Source organism: Canis aureus, chromosome 25 (assembly GCF_053574225.1).
Source record: "Canis aureus isolate CA01 chromosome 25, VMU_Caureus_v.1.0, whole genome shotgun sequence".
Lineage (NCBI taxonomy): Eukaryota > Metazoa > Chordata > Mammalia > Carnivora > Canidae > Canis > Canis aureus.
Window position 1 is genome coordinate 23625497 of NC_135635.1, and position 24193 is coordinate 23649689.

General features: G+C 35.8%; 1 protein-coding gene and 1 long non-coding RNA gene across 20 annotated transcripts in view; one reads left to right on the forward strand and one right to left on the reverse strand.

The window, feature by feature from the left end:
• SOX5 (SRY-box transcription factor 5) overlaps nucleotides 1-24193 on the forward strand; it is a 994522-nt gene that overhangs the window by 463156 nt on the left and 507173 nt on the right. For 3 of the 17 annotated variants that reach the window (XM_077870730.1, XM_077870740.1, XM_077870741.1), the window contains one exon: nucleotides 325-406. The exons of 13 other annotated variants lie outside the window; for them this stretch is intronic. The gene's annotated coding sequence lies outside the window, so the exon portion shown is untranslated. Of the gene's footprint in view, nucleotides 1-324; nucleotides 407-15760; nucleotides 16126-24193 lie in introns of those variants that run through there. One more of the 17 variants, XM_077870746.1, reaches the window with a different exon arrangement.
• Nucleotides 1-24193, reverse strand: part of LOC144297090 (uncharacterized) — a 118331-nt gene that overhangs the window by 11984 nt on the left and 82154 nt on the right. For all 3 annotated transcript variants that reach the window (XR_013364145.1, XR_013364144.1, XR_013364143.1), the window contains one exon: nucleotides 15851-15978. This is a non-coding gene — a long non-coding RNA (uncharacterized LOC144297090). The remainder of the gene's footprint in view (nucleotides 1-15850; nucleotides 15979-24193) is intronic.

Genomic DNA, 24193 nt, shown 5'->3' on the forward strand with positions numbered 1-24193 from the left:
TTATTTCTAAGGACGTCTAGAGGTTTGATTAAGAAATGTCTTACAAGGAGCTCTGCAACGTTGTATATTCTGGAAATGCTAAATAAAGTCTTAAAAAGCCATGTGGGTCCTTCAAATCAATACATTGGATTGGATATAGGGTTAGGGCCTTACAGAGAGCACAAGAGAATTGCTGTCAAGCATCAATGCTTCCACCTTACTAGAGGTTCTTGCCATCTGTCATAGTATATCACGAATTTCTCCTGAGTAGACTCCTGACCTCCCGTATCATGTTACAGATCCATTTATCTCATTGATAATGACAAATCTCTTTTAAAAATGCAGATCTGACTATGTCATCTTCCTGATTGAAAACTTCTAAGGACTTCCAGTTGCCTACTGGATAAAGTCTAAACACCTAAGTCAGGTAAACAAGACCTTTATCTTCTTACCCAAACAGACATTCCATCTTCCTCTCTATGCAGTTGCTTACTCTTGTCAAGGATGTGCACCCTTCCAATCACAGCTTCCAAAGACTGGCTCTTCTTCAAAAGCCAAAAGAAACATCATCTCTTCTGTTAAGCTTTGCTTTTCTCAGGTGCCTCCCTAATATGTGATGCATTCTCTATTCCTCTCCCTCTGCCTCCCACCCTCTCTGTTTCCTCCTTCCCTCCCCCCTTCCCTTCTCTCCTACCACCCCATCCCTCCCCACCTTCCATATCTACTGTGCTTCTTAGTCACCTTTTTTTAACCTGGTTTAAAAAAATCCACCACTAAGCAAGGTGTATATAAGAATAAATAAATGAAAGTTGACTCTGTAGGATGGTAAAATGCAACTGACACATGATAGATTTATTTTGTTGTCATGTGTTTTATGGAGGTCTCATTTCACCTATGTACATACTATAATATCAATTTTATGCCTTTTTCCAATTTTGATAATATGCCTATGCATTGTGTTTCAGAAAAAAATGATAGTTGTAGTTCTCTATAACTTCTGATATTATTTAAATATTTTCAAGTTATTTTTATAGTTTTTCAAAGCTTATGTATTTAATATAACATTCATAATTGCTATGGATATGTTAAGATTTTAAATTGCCATTTTGAAGCCAAAACTGAGATTTTGGTCTCCCTTCCTTCTCTCTCTCTCTCGCTCTCTCTCTCTCTCTCTATATATATATATATATATATATACACCTTTCAAAGAGAAGTACCACCTTATATAAATTAGTAATTTCTTTTAATTGCCTTGAATGTTTCAGGCTTATGTGGATTTTTGAAGTTGTATGCAGCTTTGATGTTTTATTAATTATTTTCAAGGTGGCTTTCTTTCCAGAGCAAAGCATACATATTGATTTTGTGTATGATGAAGACCGAAATTTCTATCTTGGCACTGATACCTCTTGCAATCAGATCTAGAAAGGGTCTGATCATTTTTAAGCAACTCTCCAACAGTTAACTGTTGGCTGCCAAAGTTCAATTTAGATAAGTGAAGGGGAAGAGTTTAGAAATTTCACACATTAAATGTGTGATGGGAAAAACCCAATATAATGTATTAAAGATGCAGCCTTTGGAAGGAAAACATGGAGTATCATAAGAATTGTGTGCCAGTCTCCAAAGGTTTTCAGTTAGGTTTGGTTCAGAAAAGCCCTTGAATGTGTTGGAAGCAGATCTTGGAAGGGGCTGTGTGGTGTGTCAGGGAAAGCACCAGAGTAAGTCTTGGTTACACATAGTCTGTAAAATCGACTGTGGTAGCATGACAAAAATTGGTCTGTGTAGTTTGCCACTGCCAATCTTCATGATTGATACAGACTGTTGGAGCCATATCTATCATATGGTGCTCCATATTGATTGTTAAAATCTGCAAAAATGAATTATTTGGAGTGTATTTTTCCATATCATTGGCTAATTTTTCCTGTATCAAAGAGTTTAAAAGCATTTGACCTTTGCTCTGAATTCGTACTTGTTACCATGACTAGAAGGAAATGATACCAGCATTTCTTCATTTATTATCCACAAGTAATGATACTATAATCTAATTCTTAATGAATATGGTAAAAGCTGTGCATTTGAAAAGTCATTGTATGAAGGTTCTCAGCAAATCAGTTCTATTTTTAGGGATGGCTTAGCTATCTTATTTTTAACATTGCCATCAAGACTTCACGAGAATTAGGAGTCACATGCCCAATAAACTCTTTTAGAAGAGCTTTCTGTCTTACCAACCATTACCAAAAAAAGCAAGAAGTAGCTTTGTTTTTCATTTCTTTTTTTTATTTTAAATTATTGGGATTGGTTCTATTTATCTATAGAATTCAAATGCAACCAACACTAATATGAAAATACTTCAGACTTTTGTGAATTGAAAAGATTCTGCATGCTTGCAAGAGACAGTGACATAGGAGACTTTCCTTTAAATCACCTATAATGTTAGGATCATTATAAAGTAAGCAGCCAGAATGCTGGATTGTATGGCTGGAAAGAACCCACATAAGAATGAAAACAGATGGTATTATCATTCTATCCTGAGCACTGTGTGGATTTTTTTGGTTAGAGTCTGATTAGGGTTTCTGAAATTATTAAGTGGATAGATAATAGAGAATAAGAAAATGAGAGCGCAGAGGGCTTGCCAAGTCTTTAATGCTCACTTAAACACAACTGCCTGCAGGTTCAACAAACCCATGCCTGGGTTTTGTGGGTTTAAAAGGTCCTTCTCCAGAAAAGTTGTTTTGGGTGATGGTCACCATTTTAATTAAAGGAATATCAAACTATATGTTTAGAAAGATAATAATAAGCCACCCAAACCCAGATGCTAGATGCCACACATGTTGGACAAGGCCTATAAAAAAAAAAGGCAAAAAAAAAAAAAGCCCCAAAACTCCTAAATACTCCCACATTCTAGAAGCAGGATTTAAATGAAACCAATGGGGGGAAAGGACCATTTCCGTTTTTCCAATTCCAGCAAACTTTCTCCACACTTTTCTATTCCCTTAATCCACATCTAATTATCGGCTATCTATCTTTCTCTCCACTTGCTGACTTCATTTCTTTTGATTTGCTAATATATATATATATATATATATATATATATATATATATATATATGTAAATCTGATATATATGTAGGAGGAAGCAGCAGCTTGCCTTTATGTACAGGCATTTGTGCATTCTGAGTGTTTCCTTTGTACCACATTGTACATTAGTGTAATTTTACTTTGGCCTCCTAGGCTCCTTTGAAAAATATTCATGAATAAAACAGTTTAGCAAAAGTCAAACAAACAAACAAATAAAACTCCAGCCATGCGAGTCTGTGATTTCTTTCAGTTTGAATCCAGCTGAGGAACATTCAAACTTTGGGTTTGCTTATTTCAGCCTTTTTTCTTTTTTCGTTTTTAGTTGTGGTTTCAACCATACCTTTGAAAGTATAATTATCTTAATTAAAATAATAAAAAAGTTTCTCAAATTCAGGTGGGCTGCTTTGGATTATGACTCTATCTCCTATGTATCTGTCTGCAGTTTAAAGTGACCACTTTTCAAATTAGATCTTTTTTTTTTTTTTTTTTTTTCCATTCCTCTGTAGCACAGTTCACTCAGACCATAGCCCTCTGATGAGAAAGGGTGGGATTTTTTAACTGGGACTCTTGTCTATTGAAAGAAAAGTTCAACAAATATATCTTTTATTTTCCATTTAAGTCTTACATGGTAGGAGAAGGAAACCTGTGGTCCCTGTTTCTAAATGCTAATGACTGTTAATGAAGTAAATGATCTATCAACACAAAGGTCGCACATTTGCATTTGGAAAATTAAAAAAAGCAAAACAATTTAAAGAGCAGACACCAAATTCTTCATATTATGCAGTAGTCTTAGTTAAGATTTCTAAGTTGGGCATCAAACTTTTGAGAGAGGTGTGATAAATGCTTCAGATAAATGTTTAAAGCAAATTCAAAAGTGTGGTTTGAACGGTTTTGGGATTTTCTTTTACACATACAAGTTTTGTTCATGTGAAAAAATTGGACTCCTCAAATTGAATATTGAGGGTTTGGGTTTTTTTGTTTTTGTTTTTGTTGTTTGTTTAAGTTTTTATTTATTTATTCATGAGTGACACAGAGAGAGAGAGAGACAGAGATAGAGACAAAGGCAGAGGGAGAAGCAGGCTCCATGCAGGGAGCCCGATGCGGGATTCGATTGTGGGACTCCAGGAACAGGCCTTGGGCCAAAGGCAGGTGCCTAACCGCTGAGCCACCCAGGTGTCCCTGTTTGTTTGTTTGTTATAGAAATAAACACTGAGCCTGAAACCAGGCTTGTGTGGGAGTAAGGTAAATTCAGGCTAAATGACTGATGTACTGTTTGGGTATAAACATTAGATTGCATATTGCAACTGTCACTACTTTTGTCATTAATCAAATAGGTACTAAAATGTACAGCAATGCTTAACCGTATTTAATGTAGTTTTTATAATCACTGCTAGTAGCTATCCAGGTGCAGGTGGTAGCTTTTTTTTTTTTTTTTTTTCTGATTTAAGATTGTGAGATCATTTACTGTCTTTCTATAGAATTGGCATCGAGTATACAGGATTGATTTGATCTGTTAAATTTGGTATCATTTGCAATCTAGTGGCAATGCAGGATTTAAAAATCGTGGACATCGCTGAAATCTTAGAAGAGGTAGAAATAAATTTATTTGATTCCTGTGTGTGGCCTAGTGTTAGTCAAAAACATCTATATCCGCATTTGGAAATATCGGTGAATTTGGAAGCAAAAAGTGAATTTGAAAAAAAAAAAAAGAGGAATTACTGTGGTTGCATTGAACTTACTCTATAATTTATCTACATAGAACTTTGTTTCCCATTCAATTAGGTTTGTTTAAAATGTTCTATTAAAATTAATGACACAAAAATGTGCATCAAGTAAAGTCTCATAAAAATCTCTGTAAAATCTCATGATTTTATGTTTGACCAAATGTTTTCATCATTACTCTGAGCTTGACTTGAACCATTTAAGTGTTTTCAAATTTTTCATCTTTCTAATTAAAACAAGCATCCACTTTATCTAATCTGCTATAATGATTAAAATATCAATATAAGGTAATGAGTTCTACTGTTTGTTAAGAACTTCAAGTTCTGTGGGGAAATTCTCTTGGAACAAATAGGTAGATGGTATAGCCCAGCAAATTGCTTAATTTGGCTGCTATTTTTTTTTTTTTTTATGATAGTCACACACACAGAGAGAGAGAGAGGCAGAGACACAGGCAGAGGGAGAAGCAGGCTCCATGCACCGGGAGCCCGATGTGGGATTCGATCCCGGGTCTCCAGGATCGCGCCCTGGGCCAAAGGCAGGCGCCAAACCGCTATGCCACCCAGGGATCCCTGGCTGCTATTTTCAAGAGCTATGGATTTCCCTTATGATTTTGACCTTAGAATGTGACCATCCTCTTTTAGATCCTTTCATTCAACTTTGTAGTGCATCTTTAGACAGCAAAGTACTGTCAAGCTGGTCTTCCGGAGTATAGAAAAAGACTCTTGTAAGAATGAGTAAATATGTAGGAAGAACATATACATAAGAGAAAATATGATCACAGAGGAAAATCCAAGTCCAGCTTTGTCTGTCCCTCAATTAGAAAGAACTCCACCAAATTAACTTATCCTACTGTTTTCCTGGTCTAAAAGGCTGCCACTTGGAAGTTGGTAATTTCTTTTTCTTTTTCCATCCATACTTCCCTTTAGTCTAAACTCTTCTCTCCTGTGTTCGAACAATTTTTCAATACTTGTTCTTCCATTACTACTGCTGTTTATATACCAATATACTATATAAATAGCTCCTAGACAATAGGACTGCAGTAGAGATTGGTGACAGCATAAAAATATAAGACATAGTCTCTAGCCTCCAAGTGCTGTACTCTAAATAGGAAGAGAAACTAGGTCCATAATACAGTTAAACAAAAACAGACTATTCAAATAGATTGCTAGAGTGGAGGAGGGTGGGGAATGGGCAAAATGGGTGAAGAGTGTGAGGTACAGACTTCCAGTAATGGAAAGAATAAGTCATATGGATGAAAGATACAGCATAGGGAATTACAGTTAATGGTATTGTTAATAGCATTGTATGGTGACAGATGGTAATCACACTTGTGGTGAACATATAGAATTGTATAGAATGTATATCATTATCAAATCACTCTATGTTGTACACCTGAAATTAATGTAATATTGTGTCAACTATGTTTTAAAAAAAAATAATAGCAAAGATATATATAGCACTTACTCTGTGTGAGGCACAGTATTAAGTGTTTTATGTATGTTAACTTACTTTATACTGAACAAGTTTATGCTACTGGATGAGGAAACAAAGTTACAAAAAAGTTGTGTTATTTTCCTATTGTTGAGCAGCAGATCCAAGCTTGGAGCCAGGTTATCTGGCTCTCCAAGTTCAGGCTCTCACCCTCTGTTTTGCTCTGCCTAGGGATTTTTTTCAAAGTTGTTTGTTTTTTTTTTTTTGAAGAATACTATACAAATTCTCAGTATAGAATATGGCAATATAAAGTACTAGAGTATCCCAGATTGGATTCTTATTGCTCCATCCAACACTGCTACGAGTACTTCCTTGCCCACGGACCCATTGTCTGAGACCCTGGATTCTAGACGCTGCATTCTATAAATATTGATGGAATAGATTCTATTTGAATAATCTATACATTGAACATTGATAGAAACAAAGATAAACATATTTTGACTGAATTATTCGTTATTCAGAATCAGATATTCAGTAGAGTTTAATTTTCAATCAACTAATTTTATTTTAAGTATCACAGATTTAAGACTTAAGGTTGCTTTTAATTTTCCATGCTAAGGTCATTTTAATAGGCTCATTCTTTAAAAGATATGGCAAAAAGGACTGATTAGTTTTAAAAAATGCAATTTATAAATTATCCAAAAAAGATAACTTTTTAGGCCACTACAGTTTTATCAGAAATTTATCAAGAAATCATCTGATAGAAGTTTCACTTTTTTCCTATGCTTGTTTATTCTTTTGTATATTACCCATAAAATAGCCAAGAGCTGAGAACAAGAGTAGGGAAGCAATAGATAAGTAAAAATTGTCTATTCTTTCTACCTGGTTTTGTACAATTGCTTAAATTCATTGTATATTATTTTTTATTTATTTTCCTTTTAGATGATATCAGAAGTGTGTAATTGGAGTACTTGCTAGGTAAAAAGTCTAAATTTGAATTGCTGTTGAAAAATTCTGGTTTCTAATACAAATGTTCATTTGAAAATGATAGATGGTCCTCCAGGGACCCTGAAGTGTTTTCATGGATTCTCATGCCTGGTTGGCAGTTTTATTGAAAATGGCTGTAAATCAGAAAGAGAGCTGAAAATACATTTCATGTCATCTTTAAACCAAGTGTAAGTTATTGTCCCAGAAAATGAAGATGCCATTAAAAAAAAAAAAAAGTAGCATCATAGGATATTGAAATGGAAAGAAAAAACATGTTCCCAGAAAAATATCACCAACAGTTACTGATTAATTACAGTTTAAATGGGAGTGGTATTGAAGATATGGATTAAAGTCAAGATTGTACATGGAGGCAAAAATTTAAATTTGCAGAACCTGGTGTTTTTAAAATTTTTATTTATTTTTAATTTTTGGGTGGTTGTTGCTCTTTTACAAGATGTTTATTGACTAGCAAATTGAAGTTGAGCTCATATGCTATAGGAACCAGGTGAACTCACATTCTCCAAGTGCATCTGTTGTTTGCTTCTTCCAGAATAAATATTACAATTCTTGATGAACAACAGCTGGAAGGCTTGCATGTGGTTGCATTCCTCATGGGTTCACAGGATGAAATCACTTGTGCGCCAGTGACAATTTTAAATGGAGAACAGAAATATATTCCATCATAAGACGTCAGAAAACAAGTAGTTTTGTAAAAATTTATTTTCCATTTTTAATCTTCTTGGGGCTAAGCATTTTAGGATAGTGAATGAGTTTGAAGATGTATTCTCTGTGACTTATCTTATTTCTTTATTTTTAAGAAATTAATGTGTACTAAGTACCAAAGTCCAGTTGCAATACATTCAAAATTGAAGCAACTGGGTTATTATTCTGCTAAGTAATATTTTTAAATGTATCTTTTAAGGCATGAGCCACTTCATTAATGGTTAACTTATTTTACTCTTTTGGGTGAGGAGTAAGTTTTCTCTGTCAGTGCCTCATGGAGAAATTGGTAAAATGGCGTTCATGGACAGAATCCTGGACTGGAAGTGAGTGGCTATGGCCATACTGCCTCTAACAAGGAGATCTGTGGCCATAAGCAAAGACTATCATCTCCCTGTATGCATTTCCTCTTGTATAAAATGAGGGATTTGCATTGGATGATTTCTCTTCTTAAATCTGTGAGCCTATGATAACTTCTACATCAGCTTTAAATTCCTTGATATTTGCTGCCAATGCTGATCTCATCCCTTCTTGATTTTCACTGTAGATATTATCTGTTCCATAAATTGTGCTGGTTGATTATATTTAATGATATACTTTATCGTGCAATATTTTATAATGCTATTTGATGTGTGTGTGTGTGTGTGTGTGTGTGTGTGTGTGTGTGTTTTCAGGAACACATATTTAATAATATTCACAGTCTCATAAGATTAATACTTCTCTTGACAATGAAATATCTTAGCATCTCAAGGAAAGTAACCTTGTTCTATATTGCTTCGAATTTCTAGTTCTCCTTGTAACACATTACAGAATAATTGTCACAGCTATTTGAAGTGTTGATAAACTTGACAAATTCAATTGTAAACTTACTTAGAACCCATGCAGTATGGTTGATTTAGAACCATAGAAGGAGAACAAATACTGGAATGGGGCTCAGGAAACCTGATTTTCAGCCCAAGTCGACATCATCTGACTATATGCTGTTGAACAGATCATTTTGTACCAGTTTATTCGTCTCCAAAATGAGGGAAAGAGATCAAGTAATGTCCAAGATTCTCTAACCTTCAATTTCTATAATTGTTTTTTTCCTGTAAATGCCATCACAAAGTGCATTTTCAAAACAGCCTACTTTTCTTCAAACATTTTTATTCTTTTTACCCAGTGATTCAACACATATTTATTGAGCACTTATTATGAACCAACAATGATGAGTCAGTAAGTACAACATTTGAATCCACTTATTACTTAAAAGTGGGCAAATATTTTCATCTTTTTGCTACATGTGCAAAATGGAGATAGCAACATCTGCCCTACAGGGTTTCTATGAGATTTAAAATGAGGCAGTGTGGGCAGCCTGGGTGGCCCAGTGGTTTAAGCACCCAGGGTGTGATCCTGGAGTCCCTGGATCGAGTCCCACTTTGGGCTCCCTGCATGGAGCCTGCTTCTCCCTCTGCCTGTGTCTCTGCCCCCCTCCTCTGTGTCTATCATGAATAAATAAATAAAATCTTTAATAAATAAATAAATAAATAAAATGAGGCAGTGTGATCAAGCCTTCAGCTCAGTACCTACTAGACAGGAAGTGGTTAGTATTGTTATTAACACTCTTATTATGTGATGCATTTAATTTTTATTTTTTTTAAGATTTTTATTTATTTACTCATGAGAGACACAGAGAGAGGCAGAGACATAGGCAGAGGGAGAAGTAGGCTGCCTGTGGGGAGCCCAATAAAGGGTTCCATCCCAGGACCCCAGGATCACCACCTGAGCCAAAGGCAGATGCTCAACCACTGAGTCACCCAGGTGCCCCATATTATGCATTTAATTTTTAAATAATTAATTGGGGATTGTATTTAATGGTCTATATAGCTTAAATATAGCCTAACTTATTATTTGAGTGTAATAAATTCAGATTTTCAGATGCAATTTTACATTGAATAAGTTATCCTTTCTCTTGGAAACTTGGGACAGAAACACTTGTCTCTTCTTGTACTCAGGATTAAAAAAAGGTTCAAAGTAAGATAATATATAGAAAACCTAAAAAAAAAAAAAAAAAGAAAGAAAGAAAACCTGCAGCCTCATGTTTGCCCTCTAAGACTTAAACTTATTTGTTTCAGGCAAAACTAACCTACAGTGACTAGGCAAAAGTAACCTAGTTTTGTTCTAGGGAAAAATCCATCTACGGAGGTCAACTCTGGTGCAGAATTATCTGTAAAAGGGCATGAATAAATTATTTGGGGTGACAGAAATACACTCTATCTAAATCTGAGTCTGATTACATATCTGGATACATTGGTCAATAAATTCTTTGAGTTGTAGAATTAAGATTTTTCATTTTAGTGAATAAATTTTGTCTAAAAAATGTCTTTCTTCCCTAAACATAAATACTATATTATATTTTATAACCAGAAGAAATATCAATTAATAATAATAATCATAACTTTCTAATGCCATAGCTAAAATATTACTCCAATACAATATTTTTTTCAACAGTACATAAAAATGAAAAAGGGCACCATGATCCCATGAACCACCTGATGTCTGAAAGCAGTTGGAGGAACACTCAGTGGTTCTACATATTTCACCACCCAATTGTTTCAATTTGGCACTCCATATTTTAGGATATTTATTGCCTGTTTCATTCTTGAATCTACTCTTTTCCCTGCTGCGTGCAAAACCATACATTATGGAGTATTATTTTTACGAGGGCCTGGTCAAAAGGAACCTGATCAGTCCCATCGCCACTTTCTTCATGTATTTTTCTGAGATAAAGAATAGCTTATGATTTACTCCAATCAAGCTTGGGTCTGTAGGAAGGAGTGGAAGCGGCGGGGGAGGGAGTGGAAGGGACAGCATAAATATATACATACAGTGTGTGAAAATAAATAAAGGCATCTTTTGTTACGGCTCCTTGCAAGAGAAGTTTCTACTTGCACTGCTGAAGATAGTATGAGATTAGTGGAGTTGTAGCAAAGTCAGGACAAAGACGGGCTGTGTGAGAGGATCAGTGTGTTTGCTCAGTGGAGCTTTCTCTCCAGTTGTTGACAGATTTAACTGGTGTAATCTTAGGCCTGGCTAGCTCCTCCCCATGATTGTCAAGAGGCAATCCTTGCAGTAGTAAATGGCCATGTGGAGTATACCATAAATTCCCTATTTGTGTAGTAGCTGTAGTTTAGGGTGGGGATTTAATATTGAATGGACTCCAGATTGTCTAAATTGCAATCACAGTGTTTATTTAAATAGCCTATGGGGACCATTAAAGCATTTTAACTTTTGCTCCTATGTTTCTCATGTTATGAAATCTTGAAGCACATTGGGGAGAAAAGAAAAATCCAGCCTTGTAAAAGCATTAGGATGCTAAAAGTTCTCCCTGCTGCCAAAATGCTTCAGGAGTTTTAGTTCTCTGAACTAACATGTGATATGATGGATGGGATCCTGCTGTGGTCCCCAACTAGAGGATTTTCCCTGTGTAGATACTCTAATCTGTCCCAGCATAATCACTGCTATCTCAGCTCAGGAGATTCTTTCCGATACTGGATCTCCACTTGCTGGAAGTCTGTTCTGCTCACAATCATTTTAATAATGTTATAGCTTTAAAACTACATAAAACTCTGTTTTAAAAAGTGCTATGAAATTATTAAACTTTTAACTTTACATACAAGAAAAAGAGCTATTTCTTCTACTCTACTGACAGAGCCAGGGTGATGGTGAAACTTGACTTTGGTGTGTAAGGACATGAACTTGAGGTATAGAATGAACAACTACATCTATTTCTATAGCAGATCTCCTGAGTAGAAAGTGTAACTTCAGTCTTCATACTCTGATTTAAAACAATCAGATTAAAAACACTTCATAAGTAAATTTTTAGTTGGTTCTCTTCTCCAGGAAGAGTTGCCTCAATTTTTTTTTTAAGAGCCTAAGTCTGGAGTAGCATTTGAGTCTGCTAACTATTTTCTGATTATAGGAGCAGCCTAGGGCCCAAGATCTTTCTTTCTCAATTGCTGAGCTGAATGTTCGGCTTTTTTTCCTTTTCTTCCTTCCCTTTCTTTTTTCCTTCCCTCCTTTCTTTTCTTTCTTTCTTCCCTCCTTCCCTCCCTCCTTCCTTTCTCTTTCTTTCTTTCTTTCTTTCTTTCTTTCTTTCTTTCTTTCTTTCTTTCTTTCTTTCTTTCTCTCTCTCTTTCTTTCTCTTTCTTTCTTTCTTTCTTTCTTTCTTTCTTTCTTTCTTTCTTTCTTTCCTTCCTTCCTTCCTTCCTTCCTTCCTTCCTTCCTTCTTTCTTTCTTTCTTCCTTTCTTCCTTTCTTTCCTTTCTTTCCTTTTTCTTTCCTTCAACTCCTCTAAACTTCTAGGACTGTCCTAACTGCTTTGGGCTGTATTAAAGTGTGTTCCTGTTCCTGAGGCTCCAATTCTGAGTGGGAGGACGAGGTGTCCCTCATTAGACTATTTTAGGGCATTCCCAGGGCTCTTTCAGCCAGCCTTCTTGCATCTTTTTGCCCTGTCTTTATAGTTATGGTAACAATACCTGTCCTTCTCAGAAATAAACTAGGGGCAAATGTGCTAATGTATATAAAAAGGTTTGGCCTTTCTTGAAATAACAACACTGTAAGAGCTGTTTTTTTGAGAGCATGAGAAAAATCACCACAAGCAGATCTTAAAAACTTATTTGTTTCCTCTGCAGCTGGGCAGTGGCCATTTAACTTGATTCAGACCATATACCACTGAAGGTTCTTTCCCTTCACACATGTTCTGAAATATCTTTTTATTTATTATCATGATACATACTATAGGGTTAATTACTTTGCAATGCATCATGATGTAGGAGTATACTTTTATTCTGCTTTACTACTTTATCCTGTTTTTATTTTGTATTAGAATAAAAGGTTTTAGATTTCTTTTGACTCAATGTTCCAAATTCTTGGAATAATATCCTAAGCGTTTCCCACTATTCTGTTGCATACTTGCCTCTCATCTCTAATTCTTTTTCTAGGATATACAGTTGATTAAAATCCACAAGTTTAACAGAAGCCTATTTATTTATTTATTTATTTATTTATTTATTTATTTATTTTCAGAAGCCCCATTTAATTTGATAGTTTCCCAATCGCTATAAAATTTTTTTTTCATGAGTTGATCTAGTGCTTATTCATTTTTGCTTTTAGTTTCACTTTCTTGTTTTTCAAATACCTGCTGTCCTCCACGCTTCTCTCTTTCTCTCTTCCTGATCATGGAACTATTGTCAACTATCCAAAGAAAATGTAGAGAGGAAGATGAAGAATCTGTATAATCCATAAAACTGATTGTCAAACTCAGAATAACAAGGAGCTGACCATATGTCTTCTACTATTTAATAGGGAGTGACAAAATGTATAAGGCTAATTAGAGGAATCTCTGCTTCTTTTAAGAATTATGGTAGATAGTAATATCTATCTTCCTTTTATGTGTTAGACTTCTAGCTTCTAGGAATAGTCTTTTTTAGGAGTATCACCCTCCAAAAAAAGATATTTTAACCTAATATACTATTAACGGGCACTGAGGTGTGGGTTTACAAGGGAATCTGTATGGCAATTATTTTATTTTTCTGGGGCAAACCCTTGGTACTAATGCTGTTCATGGTTGTTTTGACTATATTACATTTTGCTGAGCCCAGGATTGCTTTTGGAAGGTTTAGAAGTATCCAGGGAGGCGCCTACCACTTTGATTATTCATACCCAGCTCTTTATTTTTATTTGAGACATAAAATAAAAACACACCCTGGCTTCTGCTCAGCCTCAACTGGCGTTCATTTTAAAAACAAACCCCAAACTGACCAAATGGCAGCAATACAAGTTTTTCTGTGAGTGAATCATCTTTCATGTCAATCAGAGTTCATTTATGGAAGCATTAAATTCTGGTTCTGGCCCAGCCACCTTTAGATGAATTAAAATGGGTTGGGATTTGGTAGGCTTGGAACAGAGGACCAAAAGGAAAACCAGGGTGATGTTATGACTCAGAAAGTGACTCTTTTCCTTCTGAATCAGAATTGAACCACTGGTAGAATTAGTTCTCTTAGGAAGATGGCAACTTTTAGGTGAAAGGTTAAATGGAATCTCTGACCATCTGTGTTTGTCTCGTTGTTGGTTCAACACCATGCCAGTTTGGATAATTACTTACTCTTCACCTTTTTCCCCATTGCTTACTTGCAAATAGGAGTAATATTTTCCTTCTGTGTCTCCTGAAAGATTTTTAAGAGTGACTGTGAACTTTTAACCACTGATACATTTTATACCAGAGGTGGCTTTATTTCGGTAATGCATTAACTAATTTCCGCAAAAAGTACCACATTTTTTCTTCTCTGCTCTCCTGATAAACATTGGGAGATGTCTCTCTAGATTTTTACCCCCTGGAATTTGCTGCTTATTCTATTTATGTACAAACATCAATTCTAGTTTCACAGTTTTTTGTTTGTTCTTAGTATTTCTATTTATATGCTTCTAAAAAGGTTTTTTTCCAAGGATTTATTCTTTCAGCAAACACTTATTGAAGATCTATTTTACCTTTTTTCACTCTGCCTTTATTAGAAGCTCTTTTAGAGTATTTTCATTTCCATTATTGATAGATGTCTATTTCATGCTTCTGAAAGTTCAGGATTTTATTTTATTAAATCTTACAAATATCTGGGTCAGGTTTTGTGTTTTGGTATTGACACTTGTTAGTTCAACATCAAGAGCAAATTTTAAGCCTTTAGTGCATTTATCTCCCCCAATATCAACTAATAATCAGGAAAAATAATTATATTTTCTTTGTCAAATTTATATGGCTTATTCATTGAAGATTTACAACCATTTTAATCACAGGAGCTTTTACTCATTCTGTATTTATTAATTTAATGCACAATTACTGAATCATACTATTTATCATTAGACTGTGAGTTCCTTGAGGCACTAAAATATTTTTTTGGATGAAAGAATAAAGAATATATGAATTGATAAGCATGGTTCCGTCTCAAGAATAAAGCTCATTGCTGTGAAGTTGCTTATGTCCTAATCTTACTTGGAATTAATACAGCATTCAACTAGTTTTGTAATTGTAGATGCTGAGCCTTTCTTTATTTCTTTTGCAGAGCAGAGCCAGATAAGGTCAAGATTTAATGTTTTGTAGAAGCCAAGAGCCTGGGTATGATGTGAGGAGATGGGAAGCTTGACAGTGGTCATTGTGGGGTATTGGCAATTAAAATCATGGACTTTAGCATTGAACCTACTTAATGACTATTCGTTTTGGAGATATCTAAGCCCCAAACTTAACCTTGTATACTTACATATTCTCGAAGCATACCCATGTACCCCTAAGGGTGATCAGAACTGAATAGCATCACTTTGGAAACTGACTTCTATTCTTGATTAGCAAGGACATCCCTGCCAAGTGACATTCAGATGATTCTCTTCCCATCTGCTTAACACCATTCCTGATGCCTACAACTAGTAGTTTTCCTTCCCTCATCTTTAAGGGCATAGAGTGATTAGATAAGACCTGGAGTCCTGGGGACAGCAGCTAGTTAAATCAGGCTCTTGAACTTAATATCTCTGGCAGCCTATGGTTCTTTTAAGATTTCTGGATCAAATTCCAATTTGGGGGTATGGGAGGGTTACCCACACACAACACCAAACAATTTTCAGACACCTACAGGGTGTCCAGGAATTCAAATCAATCATGACACTCCTAGGGGATAGTATCAGATTCCATAAGTTAAAGGGTCAGCTTTACAAGACTGCCCCCACCCCTGACTTCAGATGACAGTCGTAAGACCCAGACTGTTATCCCTGCTTTTGACCATTAGGCCTCAGATTGGAGGTGTCAATGGCCTCCTCCTTAGCTTATATTAATTTAGTAGAGTGGCTCACAGAATTCAGGGAAATATTTACTTAACATTTACCAGTTTATTGAAAAATATGATAAAGGATACAAACCAACAGCCACATGAAGGAGTACATAGGACAAGGTCTTCAGGAAAGGACTTTTTGTTTTCCTGGAGCTTGGGATTCTGGTATGGTGGCTTGGTAGCACATGGAGTTCTGATTCCGTAAGTATAGAAGCTCTGAAGAAAAAAAAAAAAAAAAAAGAAGAAGAAGAGACAAAAAAACTATCCTCCTTTTATTGAAGCTTCATTACATAGTCATGATTAACTATGTCACTGGCCATTGGCGATTGATTCGACCCCTCTCTGCTCCCTGGAGGTCAAGGGGTAAGGCTAAAAGTTTCACTCTAATCACATGTTTGGTCCTTAGCAACCAGCCCCTACCTTAGGTTAGGTCCAAAAGTCATCTCATTAACATAACAAAAGACAACCTTTATCACTCTCATCACTTAGGAAATTCCAAGAGTTTCAAGGGCTCTGTGCCAGAAATGGGGATGAAGACCAATTTTGTATTATAAATCACAATATCACAATAGTCATTCTTTTCATAACTGCAGGAGAACCTGACTATTACATACCCTCAGATCCCAAAACTATTTTACCCTTGTGCCCCTCAATGCAGAGTAAAGTGTCATTCTTCCTCAGGGAAGCTTTTATGTGTTATGCAACTGGGTTTAATTTTGGAATAAAAGCATCAGGAAATTGAGGATAATTGCTTTCCAGTTTATGTTTTTAACCTCAGTTAAAAAATTAGTATCTTGAGGGATATATGTGAAATCTCTTTAGCTGATAGCCTATATTTTGTGCCCTGTGTTCCTCCTTTCTTCTGATAAAGAGAACCTGGGCCATAAACTCTGTTGTATAAACCCATCCTTATGTACTACTGGGCAGATTTTAAGCCAACAACTCTTCTGAGATATGCATTTCACTTGTACATATTTATTGTTCTGTTGGGTAAATATTTATTGAGCATCTACTATGTGCCAGGCCCTTTTTAGTGCCAGGATATAGCAGGAAACAGAGTGAGGTTTCAGCACCATATAGAGGACAATCCCATAGACAGACAACAACCAAGTTAAGTGTTGTTGTTATTGTTGTTTTAAAACACATTGAAATGTATTCTGGACACAACTTTATTTTTAAATTATATTGTCTTACATTCCTATAGTACTATACATTTTTAAATAATTTATCCTTTTTAATATTGTATTTCATGTATTTGAAAGCAGTTTATAAACTGTAAAAAGCTGGGTGTATAGAATATATGAGTTGAGAGCATATACCTTTTCTGAGTGAATGGATCTTGTGCCATAGATACTGAATGTTCAAAAGGAAATTTAAAACCTACTATAACAGTGTTCATAAGAGTTATCTTGGGTGCTTGATACATTACATTACAGTCTCCTTGGATGAGTTTTGGGGGCTTGCATTTTTAACAAGCAAACTAGCCAAATCTAATGCTGGTTATGGGAGGAACACACTTTGAAGAATACCAAATGTATTAGAGACTTTATCAGAAGGGACCTTGGAAGTCCATTCTGAGAAGTAAACACACATATCTTATAGATGCCTCCAATTCAACAACTGACATTGATGGTTTGATTGATTTGTTTTTTTAAGCCACATACTATGTATAAGAACTGTAAGATGAATATATTATGGATCTTGAGCTTAAGTTTCTACAGTTTATTTATACTGTAGACCTGTCTGTTATTTTATATCTAGCTGTCATGCTGTATTGTGTGGCATTTTCCATTTATACACTACTTTGTAGACATTATTTAACTTAGTAATTTGTCTCATTGACCCCGTGTATATGAGGGGTTTTAAAATTATTATTACACATAATTGTTAATTTTAAAATTTGTAAGATGATTTTATTTATTTATTTATTTATTTGAGACTCAGAGAGCATGAGTGGAGGGGAGGGACAGAATGAGAGGGAGAAGCAGACCCCTATGGAACAGGAGCCCAATGCTAGGCTCGATCCCAGACAGAACTCCAGGATCATGACGCAAATGGAAGGCAGACACCCAACTAACTGAGCCACCCACGTGCCCACACATAGTTGTTATTACAGATGAAAACACGGGCTCAGAGAAAACTGTTATGTGGGCCAAATTCATAGGGCCAGTGTGTGGCAGAGCTAGATCATCCAATTCCAAATCCAGAGTTATTTCCATTTCATCACATTTATATGCCTTATTACTCTTAATTCAAAAGTTATAGGATTTTTTTTTCACCTACCACAGGTATATTATAATATCAGAAATTCTTCAATCTGTGTAAAAGTTGTAATGTACCATGTTCCCAGCCATTGAAAAATGAAATCATTCAGCATCCTTAAGTAAAACCAGATGCCTCCATTGAGAATGGCAGGGATCTCTTGTAATAGGATTACTTGTACATTCCAGAAAGTTATGACAAATGACAAATGAACTAATACTAGGAAATAACATATAGACTTGCTGGGAAGGAGCCAATCTTTGACCACCTCCACTCTAAATACTTCTTGCATTAGAAACTCTTCTTAGTGGAGGTGGTGTCATTACTAGAGCTTATTATTTAATTTACCGTATCTGACTGTTCTCTGTTCATTCATTTGTTCATTCATTCGTTCACTCAATAAACATTTCCTGAGTACTCCTGTATACCAGAACAGGGCAAGTCGCTAGTTATAAAATTATGAATAATACATATTCCCTACCCAAATATGAAGCAAACTATATGTAATTACCACAGAGATGTGAATAAGGGTCTATTCTATGATTTCTCAACTCTGACAGTTACCAGTGGAAACATTGGTTGGAGAAGTGAGTGTGTGGGTGAATTCTTCAGAAAGGGTTGAAATTTGTTATAGCTACGCATCTGGCAGTACTTAAGAATTATGAATGATTTCATGTTTCCATGGGCACATGGTACATTATAACACATTATGTAATACACTGGTTGATAAAGCACTTTGTAATAGTATAGCATTGTGTCTTTCTTCCCTCATTCTCAAGTTCCTTTACACACATTAATTCTCACAATATTGTTCCTAGAAGTTATTGTTAGGTTGTTTTTATTATCAATAATAGCAGTGGTAAGAATAGTCTATCATTGAAGAAAATGAGACACAAAAAAACTTGCCCAGGGATACTCCACAAAAGATTGGCAGCATCCCATCTCATAATTGTCTGTTCAATTTCTAAGCCTTTGAAGGAATTGCTAGCCTGAATATTTTGTTCATTTTTTTTATAACTTAGTGTGATACTTCATATATGCACAGAATTTTCCATGGGTGGCCCACTGGCAAGCTCTAACTTTTCAGGGCCATGTCTTTAGAAAGCTGTCAGAAGGCCCCACCCTTCTACTGCCTACTACTTTTTCCTACAGAGAAACCATAGTTGAAGAGTTCTGGTCTATAATAATGGTATGAGTCTTTGTTGGCTTGAGTTTAAGACACTGTAATACATTCCTTCATCAGTCTCTGTCACACAGGAACATTTGGAGGTACTGATACTTGACCAGTAGGCCACTTAGTTTCTTTCTGACAAATGTCTGCATTATTCTTACATACCATTCTCTAACACAAACCCCCACAAACTAACCATGTTAAAGATCACCTTAAGTGAAACCAGAAAGTCAGATGTAAGGTGACAATCTTTTCAGACTTGATTCCAGTCAATGCTTTTTAGCTCTGCAATAGAGGGCATAGAAGAAAGAAAGATGTTTAAAGTTGGATGAGAATTTTCTTTGCTTGGGCAGATCAGGTCAGATTCTTGTCTCTTTCTTAGTATTATTGTGCATCCACTTGCCAGCTGCTCTGTCAGGATGTGAGTCGGGCTCTTGGGCTTAGGAACCTACAGTTTATGATTCTCATGCTAATATGATGATTGATGACAATTAGTTGATTCAACTATTTTATTTCATTTATTTATTTTTAAAGATTTTATTTATTTATTCAGGAGAGACACAGATCGAGAGAGGCAGAGACATAGGCAGAGGGAGAAGCAGGCTCCCTGCAGGAAGCCTGATGTGGAATTCCGTCCCAGAACCCCAGGATCACAACTTGAGCCAAAGGCAGATGCTCAACCACTGAGCCACTCAGGTGTCTCTGATTCAACTATTTTAATCTTGCTTTGTTTTTTGAATATATCTTATTTTTTAGGCTTTTTTCCTCTCCCAAATTGCTATATTAAAAAAGAACAGAACTCCCGTTCGAACATGATTATTTGAAACCATTTTCAACAGAGCAAGAGAATACTTTCTGTAGTAATGACTAGCAAAACTGTGTTTTAATGTTTGTGTGATTGACGCAGTAGTTCACAACGGTTCCTGTGGAACCATTCTTGCTTCTCACATTATAAGGTCTGTTCAAAGAGGGAAGCAGAAGAGACTTCCTTTTCTGTCAACTTGATGCAAAGGGTATATGGCAACCATCTAAACCTTAAGTGACTCAGTTATTCCCAGAGACCTAATTACTGACCTTAGACTTTTGGGTGGCATGAATGAAAGTTTTCAGAATCAGATCATTTAGCTTTTTGTAAGGCCTTATGTTTAGAGCTTTGTACAAAAAATATCACTGACACTATGTAGTCGCAAAATAAAATGGGCCTTAGTTTTTTATAAAATATTATTCTATCTGGATATATGATTTTTAAATTGTATTTATTTATTTATTCATGGGAGACACAGGGAGAGAGAGAGGCAGAGACATAGGCAGAGGGAGAAGCAGGGTCCTCACAAGGACCCCAATGCGGGACTTGATCCCAGACCCTGGGATCACGCCCTGGGCCAAAGGCAGAGGCTCAATGACTAAGCCACCCAGGTGTCCTTGGATATATGATTGAACATATTTTGAGTATAAAGTGGGCACATGGCAATAATTGTTTCTGTCTTCTCTGGAGACACAGTGAGGTCAACTGGAAATGGGAACATTGCTAGGCAGCAAGAAAAGCTGACTTTTGGTGTTTCTTAATACTTTGGACTCCTTAAAATTTGTCCGTCTGTTCTTTGACTATGCCTGATAGAGAGAAACTAAACCCTGGTGATTTCTTTTCTTTAAAACTTGGTTTTCACTCAAGACCCATAATTCTGGGGAAACCTGACAACAGCAGTAACTAAAATAATAAGAGAAGTACTCGGCACTCACTGAGCACGTACTAATTCTAGATATTAAATTGAGTTCTTTAGATGCATTGTCTCTGTAAAGTGATTTATTAGATTGAACCCTTTTGGTATTATTGACAGAAATCTAATTACAATATGTTTGAACAAAGAGGGGAGACAGTGTTGTTTCATATAAATAAAATTTCCAGCAGCTCCTTAGCTTTAAGCATGACCATCCCAGGGCTTGGTTTCTCCTTCTCTTATTTTCCTTGCCTTTCTCTGTGTTGGCTTCATTTTTAGGAAGTTTTTGTCCTTATGGTCTTTGTCCAAGAGCCCCAATATTTTATCCTAAAAATTTATTTCATTTTATTTTATTTTATTTATTTATTTTTTAATTTTTATTTATTTATTTATTTATGATAGTCACAGAGAGAGAGAGAGAGAGAGAGAGAGAGGCAGAGACACAGGCAGAGGGAGAAGCAGACTCCACGCACCGGGAGCCTGATGTGGGACTCGATCCCGGGTCTCCAGGATCGTGCCCTGAGCCAAAGGCAGGCGCCAAACTGCTGCGCCACCCAGGGATCCCCTATTTTATTTTATTTTATTTTATTTTATTTTATTTTATTTATTTTATTTTATTTTATTTTATTTTATTTTATTTATTTTATTTTATTTTATTTTATTTTATTTTATTATTTATTTGAGAGAGTGTGAGAGATAGAGAGAGAGAGAGAGTGCTAGTGCACACAGAGGGAGAGGAAGAGGGAAAAGCAGACTCCCTCTGAGCACACAGCTTATGTGGGGCTTGATCCCAGGATCTGGAATCATGACCTGAGCTGAAGGCAGATGCTTAACCAACTAAGCCATCCACATGCTCCTTATCCTAAATTTTTAATGTTATGGCTTCTTTCTTCATAGTTCTATCACAAGTCCCTTATAGGCCAGCTGTTGGTTTGCTTTGTATATTTGGTTATTACAACTCATCCTGTGACTGATCTAGCCAGGGCATAGTCATATGCGTGAGTCTTGTTTGAGAATTTTTCTGCTTCTCGTTAAAAAAAAAAAAAAAAAAAAAAAAAAAAAAAAAAGTTGAGTTAAAGAAGAGAAGATGCCATGCAGGCCAAAACAACTGATACCCATGTCAATAAAACAGATTGTATTTTTTTCTATTTTGCAAATAAGGTCTTTGCCTAAGCTCACATTGCAAATGTGGACTGGAACCCCATCTGACTGAATACAAATCCTATTGCCCACAAAAGTAGTATCAAGGTTGAGAGTATAAGACTTGAGTCAGAATGTCTAGGTGTGATTCCTGACTGTACAACTCAAGGCCTAATTCTGTTGACTTGAAGAAGTATGTCATCTTTTTAAGTTTTTGTTTCATTATCCATAAAATGAGAGTAATAACTATATCTACTTCACAGGGAAATTGGGAAGATTGAATGACATAAATGTGTAGACTTCTTTCTTTGTATGGTTTCTAGCATATATAGTTATTACAGTGGTTTTTTTTTTTAATTCCAGTAAATAACATATGGTATTATATTAGTTTCAGGTGTACAATAGTGTTCAACAATTCTATCTATACATTGCTCAGTGCTCATCATGATAAGTGTACTCTTAATCCTATTCATCTATTTCATGCATGCCCCTATTCACCTCCCCTCTGGTAACCACTAGTTTATTCTCTATAGTTAAGAGTCTTTTTTATTTTTTGTTTTGTTTCATATTCCACATATGAGTCAGATCATATGGTATTTGTCTCTCTCTGACTGACTTATTTCACTTATCATTATATTCTCTACATCCATCCATGTTGTTGCAAATTGAAAGAGTTCATTCTTTTCTATGGCTGAGTAATATTCCATTGCACATGCATATACATGCATAACATCTCTTCTTTATCATGTATTGATGGACACTTGGACTGCTTCAATAATTTGGCTGTTGTAAATAAATGCTACAATAAACATATGAGTACCTATATTCTTTTCAATTAGTATTTTCATATTCTTTGAGAAAATATGCAGTAGGAATTACTAGATTATAGGGTAATTCTATTTTTAATTTTTTGAGGAATCTCCATAGTGTTTTCCACAGTGGCTGCACCAGTTTGCATTCCCACCAACAGTGCACTAGGATTCCTCTTATTCCACATCCTTGCCAACACTTGTTGTTTCTTGTGTTTTTGATTATAGCCATTCTGATAGGTATGAGGTTGTATCTCATGGTGGTTTTGATTTGCATTTTCCTGATAGTTAATGACATTGAACATCTTTTGGTGTGTATTGGCTATCTGTATGTCTTCTTTGGAGAAATGTCTTCTGCCCATTTTTAATTGGATTATTTGTGGGGTTTTGTGTTCAGTCGTATAAGTTCTCTATATATATTTTGGAAACTAACCTTTTATTAGATATGTCATTTGCAAATATATAAAATACCATTATTTTTTCTCTCTCCTGTTCAGCTAAATTGCTTTCCATTACTCTGTTCTCCATGTCACTGATCCATTCTTCTGCTTCCTTTAGTCAGTCTGCTATTTATTTCATCCAGTGTATTTTTAATTTCAATTATTGAGTTTGTCATCTCTGATTGGTTCTTTTTATGTTTTCTTGTTAAAGGTGTCACTGTGGTCCTCTATTCTTTCCATGAGTATCTTTTTATGATCATTGCTTCAAATTGTATATCAGGCATATTGCTTTCTCTATTTCATTTAGCTCTCTTGCTGTGATTTTGTCTTGTCCTTTGATTTGGGACATATTCTTCTGTCTCTTCACTTTGTCTAACTCTCCATGTCTGTTTCTATGTGTTAGGGATGTCAGCTGTGTCTTCTGCTTCTGAAAGTAGTAGCCTTATGAAGAGGACACCCTGTAGTGCCCTACGCTGTAGTGTCCCCTGTTCATCAGAGTCTGGTGCTTCAGTGGTGTTACCTATGTATGTTGCATGCACCCTGGAATAGTGACTGGGCCACTTTTGCCTCCAGTCCAGTTGTCTGCAATGGCTCTTTTTGCCTGTTGTGGGCAGACTTTGGTTCCTGTGTTGTTAGTGGGCCAGTCTGGGCCTGCCTTGGGCTTAAGTTGAGTCAGACCACTTATTTGCCAGAGATGCAATGGCACTGAACTGCAGGAAAACTTGGGGATGGGGTATGCAGTGTCAGCAATGTGTACACTGGTAGGGAGAACCTGTAGCTCTGGGAACTGAGGCAGGCCATTTAGAGAGTACAGTCCACAAAAGTGAGTGGTGCTGGGAGACACAATGTTAGCAAGGTTTTTATGTGCCTGCTGTGGTAGGAGACATGGGA